Here is a 24180-nt window from a genome sequence, read left to right on the forward strand (position 1 = left end):
AACAACTGTGTATGTGCCCATAGTAGCAAACCTCTGTAAATACAGTTCTTCAGAGCTGGAGTGGAGAGAATCATAAATTGAAACTTATCCTTTCATGCTTAGGAATCTTGCATTCAAGGTATTTCTGGAAGTTAAAAAACATATAGGGAGTGAGCTGGGCTCAGTTGCCCCTGCAGAGTCTATGGGTCGAAAAAGGAGTGACTTCAATGAGTCAGATCAGAGTGGGTATGGCGCACACTTAGTGCTAATATAGACTCTGCCCGCTTTATCTGCATTGTCCATATACTGTTTGAGGATATTTGTCATCTAGAAAACCTTGTGCATCCATATCACTCAAATGCCATACTGCTTTTCTTGCCTGGTCATGTTGAAGACCTAAAGATTCAGCCAGTTGAAGAGAAGTTTCATTTTTGTCAAACCATCATTTGATAACATGTTTTAGAATGATTTGGAGTCTGAGTATTTCTAAGGGCTATGCAAGAATCTATAATCTCAGTGTGGTTGCTGGGTGATCAAAATTAATCACTAGGAGGGATATGATGGGTTGTAGATGCAGTAGAAAGATGTCATATTTGTACTAAGCAGTGCTCTCTACTTGTTTTGGAACAAACTCCAATTTTGAGTAGTTATTGGAAGGTAGAGAACATGTCTCTCAGGACGCTTGTCAGGAGTTTGGTTACAGTGACAGGAATATAACTAATATGGTACCTAAAGATGGAAAGTGGGGGCTGCACACTGTTCTTCTCAACTCATCTAAGGATACCGTATGTTCCCTGTGAGCTGTAAGTACAATTGTTAAATATAGAATTAAAGTCATCAACAACCATCGAGCCAACACTGAGATTTTCATATCCAAGATATTATGTATGAACACACACAGTAGAACCCATTTCTCTGCTTAAGGCAATTCTCTTCTGTGTGCGTGTGTTCATTCATATGATCCTGGATATGAAAGTCTCCTAGTGTTGGCTCAAAGCTGCAGGAGAATCAGATCCTCTCCCTCTATTGCTTTGGAGCTTGCATTCACATCTTCGTGGTCCTCTCTTCAGTGTTTAGACCTGTTTTAAAGGACACCAGAAAATGCAGATTAAACTTGCAGAAAAGCTTTTTAGTCTGACCTCAGTCCTTGGAAAAGTCAAACATGAGTTTAACTCATTTGAATTCTCTTCTCCTCACCCTGAACTGGTTAGTATGCAAGATAATTTAGGGAGTGTAGATTAGAGAGCTTTCATCTGTCTTGCAACCACTGGTCTAGTGGATGAGTAGAAACCTTGACTTTGGCCCAGCTTTGATCCTTTTTAATCCATTGTGGGTTCAAGCTATAAAATTAAAGGGCCTAGGAGTTCCCATGAACTCCTACCCATATACTAAAGCCTGGGGACATGATTTCAGCCCTCCTGGTACCTATCTGGACATTGTCTGTATCTATCTTTTGTTGCTTTAGTGTACTTGTATGTTTAACTGTGGATAAGAAGTTCATTTCCTCCAAGTTTCTTCAGTAGGGGCAAGGCCTTAGCTCTTCACAAGCAGATCTGCTTCTCCTGCAGTCTCATTGTCCTGCTGGCTTTGAACCACCTTTTATAAACCGTGTATGTAAGTTGGATGCATTTTGTCTTCACTGTAAACTCGGGGGCTTCTGCTGCTAACAGATGTGCTCCATGGAGACCCAGGACTCTACGTCTACCCCACACTCTTCATCCTTCCTTATGAGGAGACCTTGCACATGCCCTTCTCCCATCTCCTTCTCCTGTCTCTTGAGTGCCATGCTGACTCTGATTTCTGTGCCTGGCAACACATGGGATCTTGGGTTACCATGGCACCTGTCTCAAAAAACATAAGCAAAGAAGAAAGAAAAACCAAAAAATAATCCAAAGAACTCAAAAGTATACTACATGTCCTCAAAAGATTATAGTGTCTGGAAACATTTTTTATAAATAGATAATGATCCATTTCATAATTCCGTAAATCATATACAAAAATCAAAATACTTCTCTATTTACGCAACCCAGTGCATGTGTGTGTGTGTGTGTGTGTGTGTCTGTCTGTCTGTCTGTCTGTACTAGAGACAGTACAGCTGTGACTTGATGCTTGCTAGCCTACCTTTAGCTTCAGTGAGAGATCCTAACTGAATGGAAGAAGGCTGTTACAGTGCAGCAGGATAGTGGATAACCTCTTGTGGCCTCCATGAAAATGGACACAGGCAGCTGTGCACACAAAGTCATGGATGAACCACATGCCAATAAACATGCACACATGCATGGGTACTGACAGACTGTGGGCTTCAAAAACAATTTAGGCTTATTGTGTCTTACGTGTATGAATGCTTTGCCTGCATGGACACAGGCAGCTGTGCACACAAAGTCATGGATGAACCACATGCCAATAAACATGCACACATGCATGGGTACTGACAGACTGTGGGCTTCAAAAACAATTTAGGCTTATTGTGTCTTACGTGTATGAATGCTTTGCCTGCATGCATTCATGTTAGGGCAGCACGTGAGTACCTGGTTCACTCAGAGGTCAGAGGTCAGGTCAGAGCCTCTGGAACTAAAGTTACAGATGGTGATGAGCCACCATGTAGATTCTGGGAACTGAAACCAGATCCTCTGCAAAAGTGACAGTTCTTTTTATCTCTGAGCCATCTTTCCAGGCCCTGGCACTCAAGTGTTTTTTTTTTAAATATTTTTTATTTAAATTAGAAACAATCTCATTTTACATATCAGTCCCACTTCCCTATCCCTCCTATCCTCCCATGGCCCCACTAAACCCCCCATCCCACACCCCGGAGAGGGTGGGGGCTTCCATGGGGAATCATCAAAGTCTGTCATATCATTGGGGGCCTAAGCCCTCCTGCAGGTATCTGGACTGAAAGAGTATCCCTCTATGGAGAATGGGCTCCCAAAGTCCATTACTGCACTAGGGGTACGTATTGTTCCACTGCCAAGGGCCCCATGGCCTGACCAGGCCTCCTAACTGTCACCCAAAGTCAAGAGGCCTGGTTTGGTCCTAAGCTGGTTCCCCAGCTGTCAGACTGGGGTCCATTAGCTCCCACTTGCTCAGGTCAGCTGTATCTGTGGGTTTCCCCAGGATGGTCTTGACCCCTTTATCACCCCTTCCTCTGAAGCTGGATTCCAGGAGTTTGGCTCAGTGCTTAGCTGTGAGTGTCTGCTTCTGCTTCCATTAGCTACTGGAGGAAGGCTCTAGGATGCCATAGAAGGTAGTCATCATTTTCATTATAGAAGAAGGGCATTTAAGATAGTCTCTCTCCTATTGTTTAGATTCTTAGTTGCAGTCATCCATGTGGATCTGTGGACATTTCCCTAGTGTCAGATTTCTCTTTAAACCTATAATGACTCCCTCCATTATGGTATCTCTTTTCTTGCTCTCCTCTATTCTTCCCCCCCACACACACACATTCAAATCTTCCTGATCCTTCTTGTCCTCCTCTCCTCCTCTCCCCTCCTCCTCTCCCCTCCTCTTTTTCCTACCTCCCTCCCCCTTCCCCGCTCCACTATGTTCCCTATTTGTTCAGGAGTTCTTGTCGCTTTTCCCTTCCCTTCTTCAGGGAATCACATATATATATATATATATTGTGAATTATTGGCTAGTAATCCATTGATCTATGTCTAATATGTGTGAGAACATAAACATGTTTGTCTTTCTGTGACTGGGTTACCTAACTCAGGATGGTTTTTTCTAATCCCATCTATTTACCTACAAATTTCAAGATTTCATTTTTTTTTCTTCTGAGGAGTACTCCATTGTGTAAATGTACCACATTTTCTTTATCCATTCTTGACTTGAGGGGCATCTAGGTTGGTTCCAGGTTCTGGCTATTACAAATAAAGTTGCTATGAACATAGTTGAATAGATGTCCTTGTTGTATGAATGTGTATCCTTAGAGTAAATTCCTAAGAGTGGAATTGCTGGATCTTGATGTAGACTGATTCCAATTCTCCTGAGGAACTGCCATACTGATTTCCACTGTGGATGTACAAATTTGCACTCCCACCAGCAACAGAGGAGTGGTTGTTCCCATTTCTCCACATCCTCTCCAGCATAAACTGTTATTAGTGTTTTTGATTTTAGCCATTCTGAGTGGTGTAAGGTGGTAGTCAAAGTTATTTTAATTTGCATTTCTCTGATGGTTAAGGAATTTGAGCAAGATATATATGTGTGTGTGTGTGTAATTTAAATAAAAAACAAACTTATTTTACATTTAAAACCCAGTTCCCTCTCCCTCCCATCTTCTCATATCCCCCAATGATCCCCCCATCACATCTACCATCCACTCCCCAGGGATAGTAAGTCTTCCAAGGGGGATCATTAAAATCTGTCAAGTCATTTGGGGCAGGGCCTAGAGTCCACCCCTGTGTGTCTAGGCTAAGAAAGTATCCCTCTATGGGAAATGGGTTCCCGCAGTCCGTTCATTTGCACTAGGATGCATCCTGGTTCCACTTCCAGAGGCCCTACAGACTGCCCAGTGCTCCTAACTGACACCCAACTTCAGGGGGCCTGGTTTGGTCCTGTGTTGTTTCCCCAACTGTCAGGCTGGGGTCCATGAGTTCCCACTTGCTCAGGTCAGGGGTTTCTGTAGGTCTTCCCAGCGTTGTCTTGGCCCCTTTGTTCCTTATTCCTCCTCTCTGAAAATGGATTCCAGGAGTGTGGCTCAGTGCTTGGCTGTGGTTCTCTGCTTCTGCTTCCATCAGCTACTGGATGAAGGCTCTAGGATGGCATATAAGGTAGTCATCATTCTCATTATAGGGGAAGGACACTTAAGGTAGCCTCTCCACTATTGCTTAGGGTCATAGCTGGGGTTATCCTTGTGGATCTCTGTACATTTTCCTAGTGCCAGATTTCTCTTTAAAACTATAGTGACTCCCTCTATTGATGTGTTGTGTTTGGTTTTTTTTTTTTTTTGGTCTCCTATAATCCTCTCCTCACTCAATCTTCCTGATCCCTCACATTCTCCTCCCCCTTCCTCCCCTTTTTCTTCCTCCTACTTCCCTTAACCCTCCCCACATACTCCTCACTTGTTCAGGGGCTCTTATCCCTTTCTATTTCACTGGGGAACCCTGTGGGTCTCTCTTATACTCCTTATTTCCTAGCTTCTCAGGAGGTATGAACTGTGGGCTGGTAATCCTTTTCACTATGTCTAGATTCCATATATGAATGCATACATTCCATGTTTGTATTTCTGTGACTTAGTTGCCTCATGTAGAAAGGTTTCTTTTTAGCTCCATTCATTTTCCTGCAAATTTCAAAATTCTATTGTTTATTTTTTCCAATGAGTAGTACTCCATTCTGTAAATGTACCACATTTTCTTTATTCATTCTTGACTTGAGGGGCATCTAGGTTGCTTCCAGGTTCTGGCTATTAAAAATAATGCTGCTATGAACATAGTTGAATAGATGTTCTTGTATGAATGTGCATCCTTTGGGTATATGCCTAAGAGTGCTATTGCTGGAGCTTGAGGTAGACTGATTCCCATTTTATGGAGAAATCACCATATTGATTTCCAAAGTGGCTCAAAAGCTTGCACTCCCACCAGCAATGGAGAAGCATTCCCCTTTCTCCACATCCTCTCCAGCATAAACTGTCATTGGTGTTTTTTATTTTAGACATTCTGATATCTCAGAGTTGTTTTGATTTGCATTTCCCTGATGGCTAAGGACTTTGAGAACTTAAGGGTCTTTTAGCCATTTTAGATTCCAATATTGAGACTTCTCTATTTAGTTCTGTACTCCACATTTTAATTGGATTATTTGGTGTTTTGGTGACTAGTTTCTTGAGTTTGTTTTATACTTTGGAAATCAGCCCTCTGATTGATGGGGTGAAGATCTTTTCCCATTCTGTGGACTGTCCTTTAGTCTTGCTGACTTGTCTTTTGCCTTAGAGAAGCTTCTCAGTTTCAGGAGGTCCCATTTATTAATTGTCAGTTTCAGTGTCTGTGCTACTGGCATTATGTTCAGGAACCTGTCTCCTGTACCAATTCATTCAAGGATACCTCCCACTTCTCTTTCAAGATGCTCAGTGTGTCTGGATTTACTTTGAAGTCTTTACTCCATTTAGACTTAAGTTTTGTGCATGGCGATAGGTGTAGCTCTATCTGCAATCTTGTATGTGTCCCATCCAGTTATGCCAGCATCATTTTTGAAGGTGCTTTCTTTTTTCCATTGTATAATTTTAGCTTCTTTTTCAAAAAGCGGGTGTTCATAGTGTATGGATTAATATCAAGGCCTTCGATTAAATTCCATTGGTCTGCCTGTCTGTTTTTGTGCCAATACGAAGCTATTTTCATTACTATAGCTCTATAGTCAGTAACGGTGATGGCTCCAGAAGATCCTTTATTGTACATGGTTGTCTTGACTACCCTGGGTTTTTTTCCATATAAAGTTGAGTATTGTTCATTAATTCACCATTGAATTAAACTCCCTGGAAGTCTGAGTGGGGAAAGGGATGAGAAGTTAGAACAAATGAGGGACAGCACTGAGGATGTTTGAAAAGGCTAAAAGGAAAAATATGAGATCAAATATATATGCATATATTCATACAAATGTGTACAGGGAATTATCCCAGAAGCCATCCATATAAGTATGCTGTGTAAGCTAAGCAGTGTTCTCTCAGGAAGCCATGACACACAGCACCTGTGATTAACAGTCATTCTGTCTTCCTAGGTACTCAGAATCCCCCAGTTATTAACGAGATTTTTTTTAGAGAGGAAGAGTTCGAACCTCATAATGAGGTAAGGTGACCTTTCTATGACTGAAATAGAAATGTTGTTGTCTGAATTTTCTATTTCATTTGAATTTGGTTATTGAATTATGACAGTGTGGGTTATACATACTGTGCTCTGATATCTGGAATAGTAGAACAGTCCCTTGCCAATGGCCACCTTGTTGGAAAGAGCATTTTTGAATGGCACAGTCAGGGTACAGAATAGATGTTATCACCTGTGCCTCCAGGTGACAATGCTTCTTCCTTGAATTAACTATTTTGTGGTTGGTGACTTAAAGAGGCTTAACATACATCATTCATGACATGATGGTTGGTTTGTCACAGATATGTCTTATCTTTATTTTTGCCAGTCATTAATGTTGGCAGTAATCACCATGCCTTTTCAATGATGAGGAAGGAAAATAAAGACATGTGCCTCCATGTGACATGATGTTACCCTTATAATGTCTCTGTTTCCATAATTTCAGGGAGCCTGGGAAGAATACGAAAGTTGTAAGTATTGTTTAACTCCTTGGTTAATGTAAATGCTAACGTAGGTATGGTGTCCCTTACTGTCTTCTCTTTGAAAGGCAAACCAACTTGTTATTTCTGGAAGGAACAAAACAGTCAACATGATTTTTTTAAGGTGTTCTGGATATCCGTTTATACTCAAGTTTCTGCACAGATTTCTGTGAGCCTGTGTGCATAGTGAATGGTAGGGTTTTGTGTGCTTCAATGTCTTGTGATTCTGAGTGCATGTGACTCAGCGTGAGGTGATAGTTAATGGGGGACATACTTCATACACACCTAAAATGGACTTAATTAGCTCATCTGGTCTTCGTGGCATTTGTGTCTGGGCATTGTTATAACCCCTGCTTCAGAACAAAAATGAAGAATCCCTGACTAAAATTCATACTCAGAAATTGAAAACATGAATCTATCTGGGAAATCCAATGCTCTTGTTTCCATGATTGAGCCTTGAATTCACTTAAAGTCTGAGAGCATTGTCAGCAGGACTGAGAGTTTTTCATGTGGTTATGAAATGCTGTCCATCCGTAGCGCCATGTCGTGTTAACTACATACATAAACTAAGCCATTTCCACCGATGCTTGAAGTCACTCATGAAAAGTCCACAGACTCTCTGCTGTAGCAGTCATTCCACACAGACCTTCTGAGTTAAAACTAATCATGAAAGACAAGTGGCTTACTTCTGTAGATTTTGGGCTCATGTCATAGAAGCTGGCCCAAAAACATTAAAAATTTTGGAAGTATTATAGTACACTTTTTTTGTTGTAGGCTTGGTCTATATTTCTTTTTTTCTCAATGTATGTTTTTATTTAATTAGGAACATGAATATTTTACATGTCAGTCCCAGCTCCCTCTCACACCCCTCCTCCCTTGTCTCTCCACCAGCTCTCCAAACCCCCATTCAATCCCCACATCATTCCCCAGGGAGGGTGAGACACTCCTTGGGGGGATCTCTAAAGTCTGTCATTGCATCCTGGGCAGGTCCTAGGCCCTTCCCCATGTGTCCAGGCTGAGAGAGCATCCCTCTATTTGAAATGGGCTCCCAAAGCTCATTCATAAACCATGGTGAACACTGGTTTACTACCCAAGGCCCCAGTGATATCTGTGGCCTCCTCCCTGGCACTACATTCATGGAGTCTGGATCAGTCTCCTGTTGGTCTCTCAGCCATCAGTCTGGGATTCAAGAGCTCGCCCTTATCCGGTTAGCTGTCATTGTGAGTTTCATCATCATGGTCTTGACCCCTTTTCTTATCACTCCTCCATCTCTGTCACTAGTTTCCAAGAGTTCAGTTCAGGGTTTAGCTGTGGGTATCTGTCTCTGCTTCCATCAATCCCTGGATGAAGGTTCTAGGATGGCATATAGGATACTCATCAACCCTATCATCAAGGAGGGACCATTACTGTAGTCTCTCCACTATTGTTTAGTTTGCCAGTTAGTGTTATCCTTGTAGAACTCTGGAGATCTCACTAGAGTCAGCTCACTCTTCAAGCCTATAATGACTTGATCTATTATGGTATCTCTCATCCTGCTCTCCTCTATTCTTACCTCGACTCAACCTTCATGCTCCCCCTTGCCTTCTTCCCCCCTCCTCTTATCCCCCTCTGTTTTTCTTGGTTCCCTCTCCCCTCCCCCGATGTTATCAATGTGCTCAGGAAATCTTGCCTCATTCCACTCCTGTGGTGTATCATGCATCTCTCTTTGGAACCTCCCTGTTTCCCAGACTCACTGGCACTGGGATTGTAGGCTGACACTCCTCTGATCCATATCTAAAATCCATATATGAGTGAGTACATACCATGTTTGTCTTTTTTGTGTCTGGGTTACTGCACTCAGGAAGGTTTCTTCTAGTGTCATCCATTTGCCTGCAAATTTCAAGATTCCATTGTTTCTCTCTGCTGAGTAGTACTCCATTGTGTAAATGTACCACATTTTCTCTATCCACTCTTCAGTTGTGGGGCATCTAGGTTGCTTCCAGGATCTAGCTATTACATATAATGCTGCGATGAACATAGTGGAACAGACATCCTTGTTGTGTGAATGGGAATCTTTTGGGTATATGCCTAAGTGGAATTGCTGGGTCTTGCCGTAGACTCAGACCCATTTTCTGGAGGAATCTCCATATTGATTTCCTTAGTGGCTGTACTAGTTGGCACTCCCACCAGCAGTGAAGGAGTGTTCCCCTTTCTCCACATCCTCTCCAGCACAAACTGTCATTGGTGTTTTTGATTTTAGTCATTCTGACAGGAGTAAGATGATATCTCAGAGTTGTTTTGATTTGCATTTCCATAATGGCTAGTGATGTTGAGCACTTTCTCAAGTGTCTCTCAGCCATTTTATATTCCTCAACAGTGAATTCTCTATTTAGTTCATTCCCTCATTTTTAATTGGATGCTTTGGTGTTTTGGAGACTTGTTTCTTGAGTTCTTTGTAAATTTTGGAGATCAGCCCTCTGTCAGATGTAAGGTTAGGGAATATCTTTTCCTAATCTGTGGGGTGCCTTTTTGTCTTACTGACTGTCCTTTGCCTTACAGAAGCTTGTAAATTTCAGGAGGTCCCATTTATTAATTGTCTATCTCAGTGTTTGTGCTACTGGTGTTATATTCAGGAAGCAGTCTCCTGTACCAATTTCTTCAAGGGTACCTCCCACTTTCTCTTCTAAGAGGTTCAGTGTGGCTGGATTCATATTGAGGTCTTTGATCCATTTAGACTTAAGTTTTGTGCATGGCGATAGACATCGATCTATCTGCAGTCTTCTACATGCCAGCAGCCAGTTATGGCAGCACTATTTGTTGAAGATGCTATCTTTTTTGCTTCTTGCATAATTTTAGCTTCTTTGTCGAAAATCAGCTGTTCATAGATTTGTGGATTAGTCTCAGGGTTTCAATTTGATTCCATTGGTCTACCTGTCTATTTTGTAATACACAGCAGGTGTTAACAATTGCACATTCTGAGCTTTAAATTAACTTTTTATTTTTTGAAATTATATTGTTTTCCTCTTTTCTCCCTCTGACTATTCCCATACCCCACCCCCTTTCACCCTCCTTTCCTCCAACTGTAGATTATAGTTGTGTGGGGTGTATGTGTGTGTGTGTGTTTTCTTAAATGTGTGGATACAGTCCACTCTTTCCATATAATGTTATTTGTATTAGGAGACTTCAGAGCTGACAAGTTGTTGGAAAACCAATTGGGCTGTTTCCTGGGGAAAAGGAATTTTCTCCCACTCTCCAAAAATTTTTGGTTACAGGTCTACTGTTATGGATGGATCAATTCAGGCTGGGTACCCCACAATCGCTTGTTTTCTGCATTTTTATTAGTTGTGGTTTCCTATTATGATCTCATTCTGTTGCAAAGAGAAATTGTTTTTCTTTGATAACAAAAGCTACACATATCTGTGAGTATAAGGATATACATTTGGAATACAGTTTTAGCCTAGCTGTGATGGTGCATGCCTTTAATCCCAGCAACTGGGAGGCAGAGGCAAGTGGATTTCTGTGAGTTCGAGGCCAGCCTGGTCTACGGAGTGAGTTCCAGGTCAGCCTCCAAAGCTACACAGAAACCCTGTCTTAAAAAAACAAAACACACAAAAATAGAATACAGTTAGAAATTATGCTGCTTTCATGTATTTTTTAACACAGGACACACTTGTCCCAGACTAGCCTATATATTTGAGCTAATCTTGAACTCCTGAGTGCTGGTATTATAAGTATATGCCACAAAGTATGGATCAGCTGGATTTATTTTCTATTGGGTAAAGTGGCTTTAATGAAGGAACAAGAATCCCAGGTCTCATTTTGTTTTGTTTTGTTTTTTCTTTTCTTGAATATCCTCCTACACTGGAGGATGGCCCAGCAGCAGCCCCAGCTATCTCCATACACTCCTGTGCACATTGACACTGTTCCCTGAGTGTTTTCTGCTCATTAGCAGCCAGCATCCTTACAGTTACTCTGTTTTCTCCTAGATTTTCCTAGTGGTTTACATGTTTCAGAGTCTAAACCTACGGTAAGAACAACTCTGTATGTCTTCTGTAGAAATACAGCACTATTTAGGTTCCGTGTGTGTTGTTGTTTGAAAGAGAGTTTCCTTTTGTGGAACTCAGGGGTTGTCTGCTAGTTGGTCTCCAGCTCTCTGGTGTCACTGGCGTCACCATATCCATTAACATTTAATCACAGAAGCAGTTTCCTCGGAGATGATTTTCCCTATTCTCTTAAGGACTGTGTGCTTGCAGTGTCAACAGACTTGGAAAGTACAGTGTAGGAAAGGCTCCTTCATCTCTACCAGTGTGGTTTGCAGCACCAGTAGAGCTATATGGCCGATGTTCCCTAAGTCACCCAGCAAAAGCCAGACTATTGTAAAGCATACAAAATTGCCCGATACTGACAATGCTTTCATTTTTATAATTGCAGCCCACTTCTACATTGGAAGGCAGTAGTAAGTACCTGAGACCCTCCTTTGTTCAGGAAATTCTTAGTGTTTAATTCCTGAGAAGCCTGACTCTGGGTTCTTATTGGGAAGGAGGGTTAAGGTTAAATGGGATAAAATGATTCTGCAATAGAGCCTCCATGGAAACTCCCAAGAAGAACTAGCGTCAATATGGTGTGACTTCACCTGGTATACTCTATCCTGATGTTCTTGTAGACATTGCCCAGGTGGGAGATACAGATGTTGAAGATCAGCAGAAATTTGATAGCAAAGAGAGTTTTCCTGGTAAGTAACAGATGCCCAGTTGGAATCCATAGTAGAGGATCCAGGAAACAGTCAGGTTTTACCTTCTGCTTTGCAGGCTGAGGCAGTGTAAAAGGTATTGGTTCGATGGAGATTTGTATACTTCTTCTAGGCATAATGGTAAAGAGGGGTAGAAAAAGCACACCAAACCCCACTGTCAATTAAAAATAAGCTGGGAAGTGGGAGAGATGACTCTGATTAAGAGCACTGATTTCAATACCAGAGGACTGGATTTAAGTCCCAGAACCCATACGGTTGTTCACAACCATGTGTAACTCAGTTCCAGGGTATGTTATGCCCTCTTCTTTTCTTGGCTGGCACTGCATGCCTTTAATATATAGGCATTCATATGCAGGCAATACAGATTAAATAAACTTAAAAATAAAAATATGGTCTTTAGCAGAACACACATCTTTCTTGCCTCTGTCACCGCCAATACTCCTAGCCTTTGTTTGTAATTAGTAGCTCTCCTTGGAAATTGTGTGTATTGTAACGTATTCTGGAAAGGGGTGTACATCTGATGATCACTTTTGATTGGTGAGTTGTGACAGGAGGAACTGACAGTAGAGCACAACTCTCTATAGTCAATGTCAAGAACCTGAGTACAAGGGACTAGTAGTGTGGACCCTATATTGCAGAAGAAACATCCTCTTCTGGCTGGCCCTGCAGGGCTTGGAGCTATACCTCCATGTTTCTATTCAGTTCTTTACTACAAAGGGAACTCTATGGGAGTGGTGGCAGATTGAGTTGTCTGGCCTTACTGCAGCACCTTCTGTAACAATCAGGGAACCAATGGAAAACTAAGGCTGATCTGATGTGAGCTAATGTGGCTGTGTCTTCTATAGGCAGAAGTGAATAACTCACTCTGTTTACTTTTTTCCAGATGCTTTTGAGGTACAGGACTGGGAGCTGCGGAAAATTTCAAGTACCCTCTTTCCGGGTAGGTAACTGCATGGCATTCTGGGCCTACTCTGTCATGTGGGCAAGATGTCATTGGGGATGAGGACAGAGGGAAGAATGTATATGAACTCATTTCGAGCCTGTGCTGCTCACACTAGACTTACTTTAGGCCAAATGAGTCAAAGGACACATTGACACCTGTCTTGGAGCTTCTGACCTAATACTTGAGGATGGATCTGGTACTCTCTGGTCCAGCTATGTCCTCATTTTCAGATAATCCCCATACAAAATGTGTACACAAGTTCCTAGGTTTTAAGGTGCAGGGCTGTAGGAAAAGAGCTTCATACCCTTAGCGCTGACCACGCCCCATTTGGGTGTGGTCTCAGGTACATAGAACCTACAGGGGACAAAAGAGCTAGGGGGAGAAGATGCTTTCTCTCTCTGGGTTCTGGTTGCATTCCAGAAAGCAGCACGCCCACTTTTGGTTCTCAACTTTCTTGGCTTCTCACATAAGTGATTTCTCCCTCAATAAAATGACATTGGACATCCCTATTTTGTGTAGCTTAATATTTCCACATTACATGTCCATTGTATTTTCTCTCGTGTGTCTCTCTGGCTTGTCCTCTCTATGTCTGAACCCCACTTTCCTGCCCTCTCATCAGATCACCTTGCCACATCTGCCTGTGTGCTCTGTCCTCTGAGCTATCGGGGACTTCCATGTGCTTCATGCTTAGTGGAGTTCTCACCTGTCTTGATGATCTAGAGTGAGTCAAAGGACACTATGTTTCCCAAGTGTCTTCTAGGCACCCCTTGCAGTAGGATGAGGGTTTGTTTTCATCGCAAGTATGTCTGCGTGCCCTGCATTCTTCTGCTTCTAATCCATTGGTTCTGCCTTGTATAAACTCAGGGACTCCTTTCTAATCAATATGTCTATAGACATAGAGCCCACTTCACTGCACACATTATTTCACCACTCTTCTGTCCCTTACCCAGAGCCTTCTCCACCCTCTTCCCTATTTCCTGAGGGAAATGGTCTCAGCACTTCATGCCCAGTCATCCATAAACCTGTGCCCTACTACCTTGTTCCTGATTCAGCAATCTGGGTTGTATTGCCCACCTCTTGTGACCAAACCTGAACTTGATTCCCTGGATTCATTCCTGTTTCGTGTCTGTGGTCAGTCGTCTTCCCCTTCCCTTGAAATGTGAACTCACCTGAGTCCTTTACAAAGGTAATGTGACAGTCAAAACCCAAACTGGAACTGTATACAATTGCACATACTTAGGGACATGCTCATAAAACACACTTGAGTCTTAATAGATCATCTGATTCACATATTTCCTTGTGGAAAAGAGGTGAAAGGTTGTTCTTGCCTAGCTGAGGAAAACATGGGAGCTGAACAGTGTGTGAGCAGGAATGCTAAGCACAATACAGTTAGCAAGCAGAGCTTTGATTGTGGTGTGAAAGGAGACCCAAAGGGGACATCCAGAAGTTACAAACAAACACCAAAACAGCCAATAGAAAATTGTCCTGAACAATGCTGATAGCATGGAAGATGGCATACATGGCAGCAGTCACTCACCGAGGATGGTCAACTTGATCCTTGACAGAAAGACCCAACAATGTCCCATAGCTTTGTTCCACATCTCCTTCCCTATTCTGAACCTCTTCCTGCTCTCTCCCTAGTGGTGAATGTATTGTACGTAGCCCCACCTAAATCTTCAGATAAAGAAACTGTTAAAAGGAAGAGGAGGAGGAGGAGGAGGCGCTACTATTGATAAAAGCATCCAGCGTCGCCCCAGTGAGTACTGCACATCCAGAGGCTTCATGAGATTAAAAGCAAGGGGGGCAGGGAGACAGAGAAATAAAGACAGAGCCAAACAGTCAATCCTCCAGTTCACTTGATAGCAGAGCTTCATCAGGATAAGGAATTGCTGTACCAAAGGCTTGTTGGGTTTTCAGGGGATATTGGGAGTAGAGACCTTGATATAGGAGAGGCTATGTCAGACTACTCCATTTCTATAATGAATCCAGCATCTTTGTGCCAGCATTCACCTACCCTCCTCTTAGCCTGTCTGTGACCTTCAGTACAGGAACCTGGGGGTAGCACTGTTGAAGAGAGCACAGAGGAGTGCTGCTTCCTGGTTTGTTCCACATGGCTTGTACAGCCTACATTTTCATAGAATCCAGGATCAACAGCCTATGGATGGCACCACCCACAATGGAATGGGCTCTCCTCCATCAGTCACTAATGAAGAAAATGCCCTACACGCTTGCCTGTAATCTAGTCTTGTGTGTGCAAATTCTCAAATGATCCTCCCTCCTCCCAGATGACTTTAAATTGTATCAGCTCAACATAAAACTAGGCAGGACTGGGGACATGAGAACGGAAGGTAAATGCATAGGTCAGGTCATGCAGGTCCCTATGAACTGTAAGCTGGGGAGCAGGGTTACTGGTGTCAAACGTATATGAGTGGTATTGGGAGAAAGGTATGGGAGGTGAGGCTGAGAGATGAGAAACCTGACCATTCCACATTCAGTAACACCTTTTACAAGGGAGAGGAAACCTGCTGGACAGAGAAGAGCAATTGTCCAAGAACTCTTTGCACTTTGAGGCAGCAATTCCCAAAGGTCTGTAGTGGCATCCAGTTCAGAAACCACAACTCTGCCTTGCCAGGGGCTTCTTCAGGTATGAGTTACTGCAGGCATTGATAGAGGAACAGAGACACACAGGAGATGCAGCCACATTTTGGAAAATGCATCCCAGGCCAAGGGAACCGTGCACATAGCAGAGTCCTCGTGAAATAGATGTTCTCAGACTATGATGGTTGGGCAGCCTAGGCAGGGCTGTTACACCACTGCAGAGTCTCATCTCTACTGAAATAACACTTTGTTTCTCCTCTGTTCATAGGCTCAAAATATCTTTTATAAATGGTGACCATCAATAGCTGGAGGCTGATAAGTATTAACCAATTATTATAAAGACCCCATGATCCCAGAACCTACTTTTTCCACGACATAGAATCCAGGACAACAGCTTTATCACCTGTTAAACCGCTGGTAAGATCCATGACTCCTGCTTTACTCTTTTCTCAGCCTCTTTAGAATCTCAAACCCAGCAAGGCAGTGCTTGCCAGCTCTTTCTCTCTGTCGTCCCAAACATGCTGGAAGAAAAGCCTAGCTGTGTTGATTCATTTTGTCAACTTGACACAAGCTAGAGCTACTTGAAAGGTAGGAACTTCAACTGAGAGAATACTTCCACAAGGTCAAGATGTAGGACATTTTCATAGTGATTGATAGAAGAGAACCAAGCCTATCATGGGTGGTGCCTCCTTCGCAGATGGTTCTGGGTTCTATAAGAAAGAAGAAGCAGCAAGCCAAGACAATAATCAGCACCCCTCCATGGCCTCTGCATCACCTCTTGCTTCCTGATTCCTACCCTGTTTGAGTTCATTCCTCACTCTTTTGATGATGAACTAGAACTGGAGCAAAATGAACCCTTTCCTCCCCAAGTTGTTTTTGGTCCTGGTGTTTCATCAAAACAATAGAAACCTTAACTATAAGACTCATAATTAATTGCATGATAAATAAGACTTTGTGTTCCCACTTCCCAAAATATTTGTGTTTTAGCTAGAGAACATCACACCATAGAAATAGGTTGCACATGGTATTTGTTTTGTGTATGTGTGTGTGTCTGTGTGTGGGGGGTATCTGTGTGTGCGTGTGTGTATGTGTGTGTTCTTTGCTGAGCTCCCCTATTGGAAGCATTAGTAAAAGCAGCATTGGAACAAGTGGGCATGATCTTTAGAGACTACAAAAGGGCACTCCAGAGGCCAGCCTGGTTCATTCTCCAGACAGAGTGTTTCTATAAGGTCAGGCTGGTAGACTGCTAGATCAACCACCTCCAGACATTGAGGATTGGATCCCAGAGCTGAGCTGATGTTGTTGTCTCCTAGTTAAACACTGCTGAGGCCAGTGACAATTCCTTGGGTAAGTACACACTTTGTAGGAATTTTCAGCTCATTACCAAATGGAGGTTTCTTTTTAGAAAAGACGTTTTGCTATTCATCTAAAAGGATTGTGATCCCATTTGGTCATCCTTTTGAAAATTTAATGTGAGTTACAACTACAGATAATTTTAGATCTTACATACTCACCCTTTCATTGCCCTGGTGTAATATGCTCAGAGGTATTTACCTGCTACTTTTCAAATTTGATCATGTTTAACTTCTTAAAATATTGTTAGAGCATTTTTCTATTTAATTCAGAGCAACAAAAGGGATCACTACCTCTAAATTAAGTGTACACATATAATATATAAAATTAAATGCCTTGAATGGATTGAAAATTACAATAATCTAGGGATATTTTATATGAATATGTATAAAAGCAAAAATTCAAGATTTAGTAAAGAAATTTTTCTTCGTCTTTCTCTGTTGTAAAGTATAGGAAAATACACAGTATGAAATTAAGTATGAAATACTGCTATAGTAGCTTACCATCTTGGAAGAAGTGTCTATGCCTTCTACTGATTGATATATGAGGTTGGAGGTGTACATGGGACTAAGTTAGAGAAAACTCATACACAGGACTGTATCACAATTTGAATCCAATTTGTGCGTCTCTTGCTTGTCTGGAGTCAATAATAGCAATTCTGCTTTTCTTCCTTCAGAAAGTGGAGTCAGGCATCTCCCAAGCCTTCTGGAAAGAACTCACCGGCTTCATCTGCTTGGGCTGCCCCACAGACCCAGTCACCATAAGCTGTGGCCACAGCTTCTGCCGGGCCTGCCTCCACCTTTCCTGGAAAGACATCAAAGTTACTGTCCATTGCCCTATGTGTAGGACACCATGCCAGGAAAAGGACTCCAAAACCAACATTTTCCTGAAGAAGGTGGTGTCCATTGCCTTGCCAAACAAGCCTAGCTCTTGAAGTCCTTGAGCTTCAAGAGCATGAGTACATGACCCACAAGGATATCAAGCAGATTTCCTGTGGGGAGAACAGGATCTACCTCTGTGAACGCTGCTCTGTCTCCCATGAGCACAGTGTTCACACACAGCCCTATTGGAGCAGCTCCTGAGGTAAGTGATGCTTGAGAGAGAATGTGAAAGCTGAAGAGGGAGGCTTAGCAGACCACAGCAAGACGCTTGTCCTGATTATGAGGAAGCCGCTGTTTTTGGGATACTGGCACTTTATTAACAGCTAATGAAGAAAGGGTGACTGTGAATAGAAACATCCCTTGGGAGACTTATGGTGTAAAAATCATTTCTACTTTGTGATGCATTATCCCCAGGAAGGAAATAACTACATTCATATGTTTTGAAAGTGTCTGTGGCTGGAGACTAAATTAGAAAAATGCATTGTAGTCAGCTAGAGAGAAGCATCTGGGAATCCCAATCTTATGCAAATTACCCAGACATTAGTCATAATTATTAATCACTTTACCTAAACAAATGGGTATGCTGTGTTTTATGGTTCTATGCTCTATAATCCAAAATTTATAGTTACCAAAAGTAAAAAAAGAAATTGATCCTTCTACTTTCGTTAAAGTAATTGCATTTGTGGCCCAATAGTGTGTCTATTAATCAAAAGTTGATATTTATTGTTTCTTACAGGAGAGACTTCTAAAACAAATAGCATCTCTATAGGAGAAGATCCAAGAAAATCAGGATAATCTAGAATCAGAGGATAGTATGATAATTCAGTGCAGAGTTAGTAGGAGATTCATGCTTAAAATCTGGATGAGGCAGATATTTTTCAGTTTGTCATTCAAGAGTTAAATATAAGGTATTAGGTGTGATACTAGGAAACATTTTTCTGCTGGCTTCTCCTTCTAAGTGTAAGATATAATTCTGCATGTGGAAAGAATGATCTGTCTGTGTGGCAAAGGAGTCTGAGACTAATGAGTGAATTACTTACAGTTCAGCACACTGGATTAGACTCTATGACTGCACCATGAATTCCAGTGACTACCTGCAGAGGTTCATATTTGAGTAAACACATGAATTGTCAATCAATACCTTTTCTTCAGGCACCTCTGGGTCTCTTATATAGGTGAAAATTTTTAAGGTGTGATTGTCTGTGTAATTAATAAAGAAGAAATTAAGGAAACCAAAGAATTTACATATTCTGAAAAGTGGGGAGATTAAATCACAGTCAATGTATCAGAGTGACAGAAGTCATTTGTCAAATTTAGGCATAGAAGTGTGCAATGAGAAGGATAAAATACATTGTCAGTGTGACTGAGAATGTCCCTTTTGTTCCAAACTACTTGACTCTGTGGGAAAAAATAATCAGGACATAGTACAGGTCATGGCACACAGTTCCCTGGGAAGAGGACGAGCAGCATATTGAGTGTATGACACATGAAGTTCAGTGTGTTGTAGAGAGACTCAGGGAAGTGAAGCCATGATAGTCCAAAAGACCAATCAACTAAGAGAAATGCTCAGAGTTGATAGCAGTGTCCCGAAACCATCCTTGGGACGGCTGCAGGTGAGCATGGAGGAGTGCAGGAGATACTTTATTGTCTGGGTCCACCTGATGATTGTTGTACTGGATTGCTTTCAATATTCCCTGCATTCATAATAGGGGGTTTCCTTATCAGGAGTAATCTTGAAAGACTAAGCTTTCTGAATTTATAATTTCTCAAGGAATATGTCTAATTTTATGCTTTTGTAGTTTTCTCTGTAACTGGGAATTCAGCGGTTGCTGTCTCCAGCACTCCATTGCCTCTAATGGATATTGAGCACAATTTGAAAGAAAGCTATTCCTTAATTTCTTCTGTCTGAAAGCTGTGTTTTTGAGAGTTTGTTAGGAGCTTGGGATTTTGGGCCAGAGTTCTAGTCTGTGTTGCATGGTAGCCCCCAAATGACAATAAGCCTCAGGCCCCATACCCCTCTAACCTGACAATTCTGAATTTACAAGAATCAGGCACTATGCAGGGGTGAGGCCATACTTTTGAAGTAGCTTAGTGAAAGTATCCTATCCCTGTGCTTTGAGGACAATCTCAGGGAATGTCACTCTTATAAAGAGTTGGGGGTTCTAAAGCAATATACAATCATTACCCATATCCAGAGGGAGCCAAATACCTTGTCTATTGCCAGAATTTAAAGGAAAAAAATCACAGAATTACATCAGTTAGGCATAGGTAAGATCCTGATTGGTTGACATTTGGGGAACATCTAGGGGAGTTTCCCAGAGTCAGGGCAACTGGTTTGTTAGTATTTTTGATTGTTAGTATTTTTGGCTACAGATGGGAGCATTAGTGGTTTCTATGGCTTTGTCATTTACTTTCAGGTAGCCTGTTTCACTGGTTGGTGCTGGGAGGGAGCATTCTGTGGTTTCTCTGTCTCTTGGAGGTGGTTTTTTATCAAACAAATTTTACTTTCATGGTCTGATTTCATCAAGAATTTGAATTCTGTTAATCATTGGCATTATCCTGAGACATAAATATATATTTTCAGGGAGGATAGGTATGATGGAAACTGACATTTATATGAAATTTATAAACAGATATTTTAGGCCATTCCTTCAGAAATCTAAGGTTTTCTTTGCAGGATCTGCATGACATATTCCAAAGGTGAGCTTATTCATCAGTGTGAGTCATGATATCCCAGAGCTGGAGAGATGGCTCAGCAGTTAAGAGCACTGACTGCTCTTCCAGAGGTCCTGAGTTCAATTCCCAGTAGCCACATGGTGGTTCACAACCATTTGGAATGAAATCTAGTACCCTCTTCTGGCCTTCAGGCAGACATGCACACAGAACTCTATATACATAATAAGGAATAAAGCTTTAAAATGTTTACATATAATATCCTGAAATAAGGTATAAAATTGACAAAGCTGCCTTAGCAAAGTGCTGGTGTACTTTATACAGAAAATATTCTGTTTGTATATGATGTGTTTGAGGTTATTTTCATGGATATGATTTGTGTTCTCATTAACAAGAAAGTGTGTTTATTTTTATATATTATTGAAGAAGTATATATAATGAAGCCTGATGCTAAATTTTCCAGTTTTAAAAACATAAACCCTGAGGGCCATTGGCTGTATATTCCTGGTAGCAAAAGACAGGGGCAGGAAACACTAGGAAACAGGTTGGTAGCAGGAAGTGCTTCAGATTGAGCATTGATGCTCATTGAGGAGGAAATTTTAATGTCTCCTGATCATGGGGGCTCACTATGATATCAGAAAACATGTATTGTGAAACATGTTCAGATAAGTGTTTGTTTCTTTTTAATTTGATTTGTGGTAATTGTGTGTGGGAATGTGTGGGTGTGTACATGCACATGTGTGGAGATCAGGGGACAACTTTCAGGAGACAGTCTCCTTCACCATGGGTTCCATGGATTAAGCTCAAGTTGTCAGGCTTATATAGAAAGGGATTTATCCCTGAGCCATTTCACTGAACCTGGAGTGGGGTTTTTCCTAATCATTGTGAAGATGTCTTTAGCACCTGGAAGATCAATGTCATCTTCTCTTGCAGGAGTGAGTCAGTGCAGTTGAGCATGCTCCAGATTACAAAACCAGAACTCAGTGCCCTACCCATCACCAAACTGGCACAATAGTGCAACTGCTAACAAGGTGAGTGTGAACAATGATGAAATGACCAGAGGTACTCTTCAACAGTGAGATAACCTTTGCAAAAACAAATGTTTTAGCTCCCCAGAAAGAAGTCTACATTGTAATCGTATTTAATCACCCAGTAACTTTAGATACAAACAAACATAAATATCATGTTGTGTCTGTTGGGACATAAGGAATGGCAAATTAAGGACTGTCTAATTCCAATTAAGTGTACTCAGTAATAGAAATATTTCATTATTTTCCCCAAAATGTTTTAGCAGCTATGTTCTTATAATGTATTACACTCTTAGATTAAATAAAAAATAGAAGATATAGTGGTGCACACTTGCAATTCCAACATAATAAAAACAAAGGAAGATTGCCAATGAGTGTGAGGACATTCTGGTCAACATAGTGAGTTCCATACTAGTCATGGATAAATAACAAGACTTTATCTTTTTTAAAAAACTGAAAAAGAAAAATCATAAAATAAACAGACAAAGCCATGTGTCATGAGCAATGAAACAAAACAAGTTGATAAGACATGAGACAGTGTCTGAATCCCTGTCCTAGATCTAAATGTCAACTGCAACCTCCCAGGGAAAGAGGTAAAGGAGGACAATTACCACCAGGGACACCCTTCTAAAGCATATTTAGCTCTTCCTATAGTATAAATTTGATTAATTACATGGAAATCACACCAGTGTGAAAGCGATGACTCCTCACATCTTAGGAATAATTTTTTGCGTAGACCCATGAGAACAGTGTTTGCCCTCACTGTAATACACACATCTTCCCTTTGCCAGGTGAGATTAAAAGTCACTAGAGTGAGGCTCCCTCCTTTACAGCATCTACGAAGTTTGAGAAACGCTTCCATCATGCTACCACTCTGTTTCTTGTGGAAATCCTTGACTAGATGTATCTAAGCCACAGTTAACCCCTAGTCTTATCCTGTTTGAAAATCCAAGAAGATTCTAGGACCTGTCTCATCTGAGAAATGTAAATGGCATTGTAATTATAAAGTTGACTCTCCTTCCCCCTCCTCTTCTCCCCTCCCCAGTCTCCTATTACTCTCTCCCCTCACCGCATAGGGAATAATAGGTTCAGGAAGGTCAGTTGGGGAAAGAATAGAGAGGGAAAGCCAGGAAAGAGGTACCATGATAGAGGGAGACATTATGAGGTTAACGAGAAACCTGGCACTAGGGATATTCCCAGGAGTCCACAAGGTTGAACCCAACTAAGAATCTAAACAACAGTGGAGAGGCTACTTTAACTACCCTTCCCGTATAATCAGATTGATGACTACCTTAATTGTCATCCTAGAGCCTTCCTCCCGTAACTGATGGAAGCAGAAGCAGAGATTCACAGCTAAGCACTGGGCTGAAAACCTGGAGTCCAGTTTTGGAGAGGGAGGAAAGATAATATGAGCAAAGGGGTCAAGACAATGTTAGGAAAACCCTCATAAACAGCTGATCTGAGCTAGTGGGACCTCACTCACTCCAGACTGACAGCTGGGGAATCAGTATAAGACAGAACTAGGACCCCTGAATGTGGGTGACAGTGGGGGGGGCGCTTGTGCAGTTTATGGGGCTGCTAGCAGAGGAACCAGTGTTCATCCCTAGTGTGTGAATTGGGTTTTTGGAGGGATACTTTGCTCAGCCTAGATACAGAGAGAGGACCTTGGTCCTGCCCCAAATAATGTGACAGACTTTGATGATTCCCAATGGGAGGTCTCATCCTCTCTGAGGAGTGGATGGGAGGTTGGGATGGGGAGATGGTGGGGGGAGTGGGAGGACAAGGGAGAAGTAACTGGGGATGGTATGTAAAATAAGATTAAGTTAAAAGTAGAAATAAAAGATACATAGAATAATAATGAAGAATATGGTCTCTTCCCACAGTGCACATTTTCTTTGAAGATATAATCATGCTTCAATACAAGATGAACTTTTGTCATGTGAAGAGTCAGCTTCAACTTTACCATTAGGACCCATCTGTGGATCCTATTGGATGCTATGTGGCCTTCGGGACTGGGCTGTACAAGTCTGTACAGATTTCTGATCCAGAAGGAGAAAACAACTGGTTGAATCTGAGGATGTGTTTCTTCTCACATCTTCTTCTCTAATCATTACAGTCTCCTCACCACATGCCCCGTAATCCATCTCTACATAGAGAAGCCACTGGGACGGGTTGGTGTGCTCCTTGATTGTAGTGATAGATGGTGTTGCCCAGAGTTCCTGGATATACAAGTATCCTCCTGGCACCTTAAATTATTCTGTCAAGCCTTTCTTCTCAACCAAATACACATAATCACAGGAAAATATAATCCTAATCTTGTACTTAAGTGGTTTTTGTTAAGTATGTGCTTTGTATTGCTTTTATTGCTAGTAAATAATAAATACTATTGAATATAAAGTTAATTGACTGTTTCCTTTCAGTCTGTGGTCTGCATGTTCCACCAAAACCATTTCCTTTCAAACAGGATTTGATTTTTTCTATTTTCCAAGTTTATTTTTTTATCTTTAAACACTTATTTTACATACCAATCCAAGTTGTCTCTCCCTCCTATTGTCCCATCGCTCCACCATGTCCCCATCCCACCCTCCATCCACTCCTCAGAGAGGGTGAGGCCTCCCATGGGGAATCATGAAAGCCTGTCACATTATTTGGGGCAGGACCAAGGCCTTCCCCCTGTATCTAGCCTGAACAAGATATCTCTCCAAAGGTATAGGCTCCAAAAACACACTAGG

At 41.7% G+C, this 24180-nt stretch overlaps 2 long non-coding RNA genes across 3 annotated transcripts; one reads left to right on the plus strand and one right to left on the minus strand.

Annotated features, from left to right (window-relative positions):
• The first annotated feature begins 6261 nt into the window (after window positions 1-6261).
• Window positions 6262-23845, plus strand: LOC121137470. Of its 2 annotated transcripts, none has more exons than XR_005874702.1 (10): window positions 6262-6749; window positions 7093-7234; window positions 11209-11249; window positions 11654-11678; window positions 12856-12912; window positions 14557-14671; window positions 15782-15930; window positions 17543-17949; window positions 21354-21451; window positions 23332-23845. It is a non-coding gene; the product is annotated as an uncharacterized LOC121137470 (long non-coding RNA). The 2 variants fall into 2 exon arrangements; XR_005874703.1 differs by having other exon boundaries at window positions 6265-6749; window positions 7210-7234.
• LOC121137471 lies at window positions 14195-17543 on the minus strand. The gene is made up of 2 exons (XR_005874704.1): window positions 17370-17543; window positions 14195-16223 (listed from the first exon to the last, which is right to left on the minus strand). It is a non-coding gene; the product is annotated as an uncharacterized LOC121137471 (long non-coding RNA).
• Window positions 23846-24180: the final 335 nt, after the last annotated feature.

Source organism: Mesocricetus auratus, unplaced genomic scaffold, assembly GCF_017639785.1.
Source record: "Mesocricetus auratus isolate SY011 unplaced genomic scaffold, BCM_Maur_2.0 Super-Scaffold_100691, whole genome shotgun sequence".
NCBI classification, from domain to species: domain Eukaryota; kingdom Metazoa; phylum Chordata; class Mammalia; order Rodentia; family Cricetidae; genus Mesocricetus; species Mesocricetus auratus.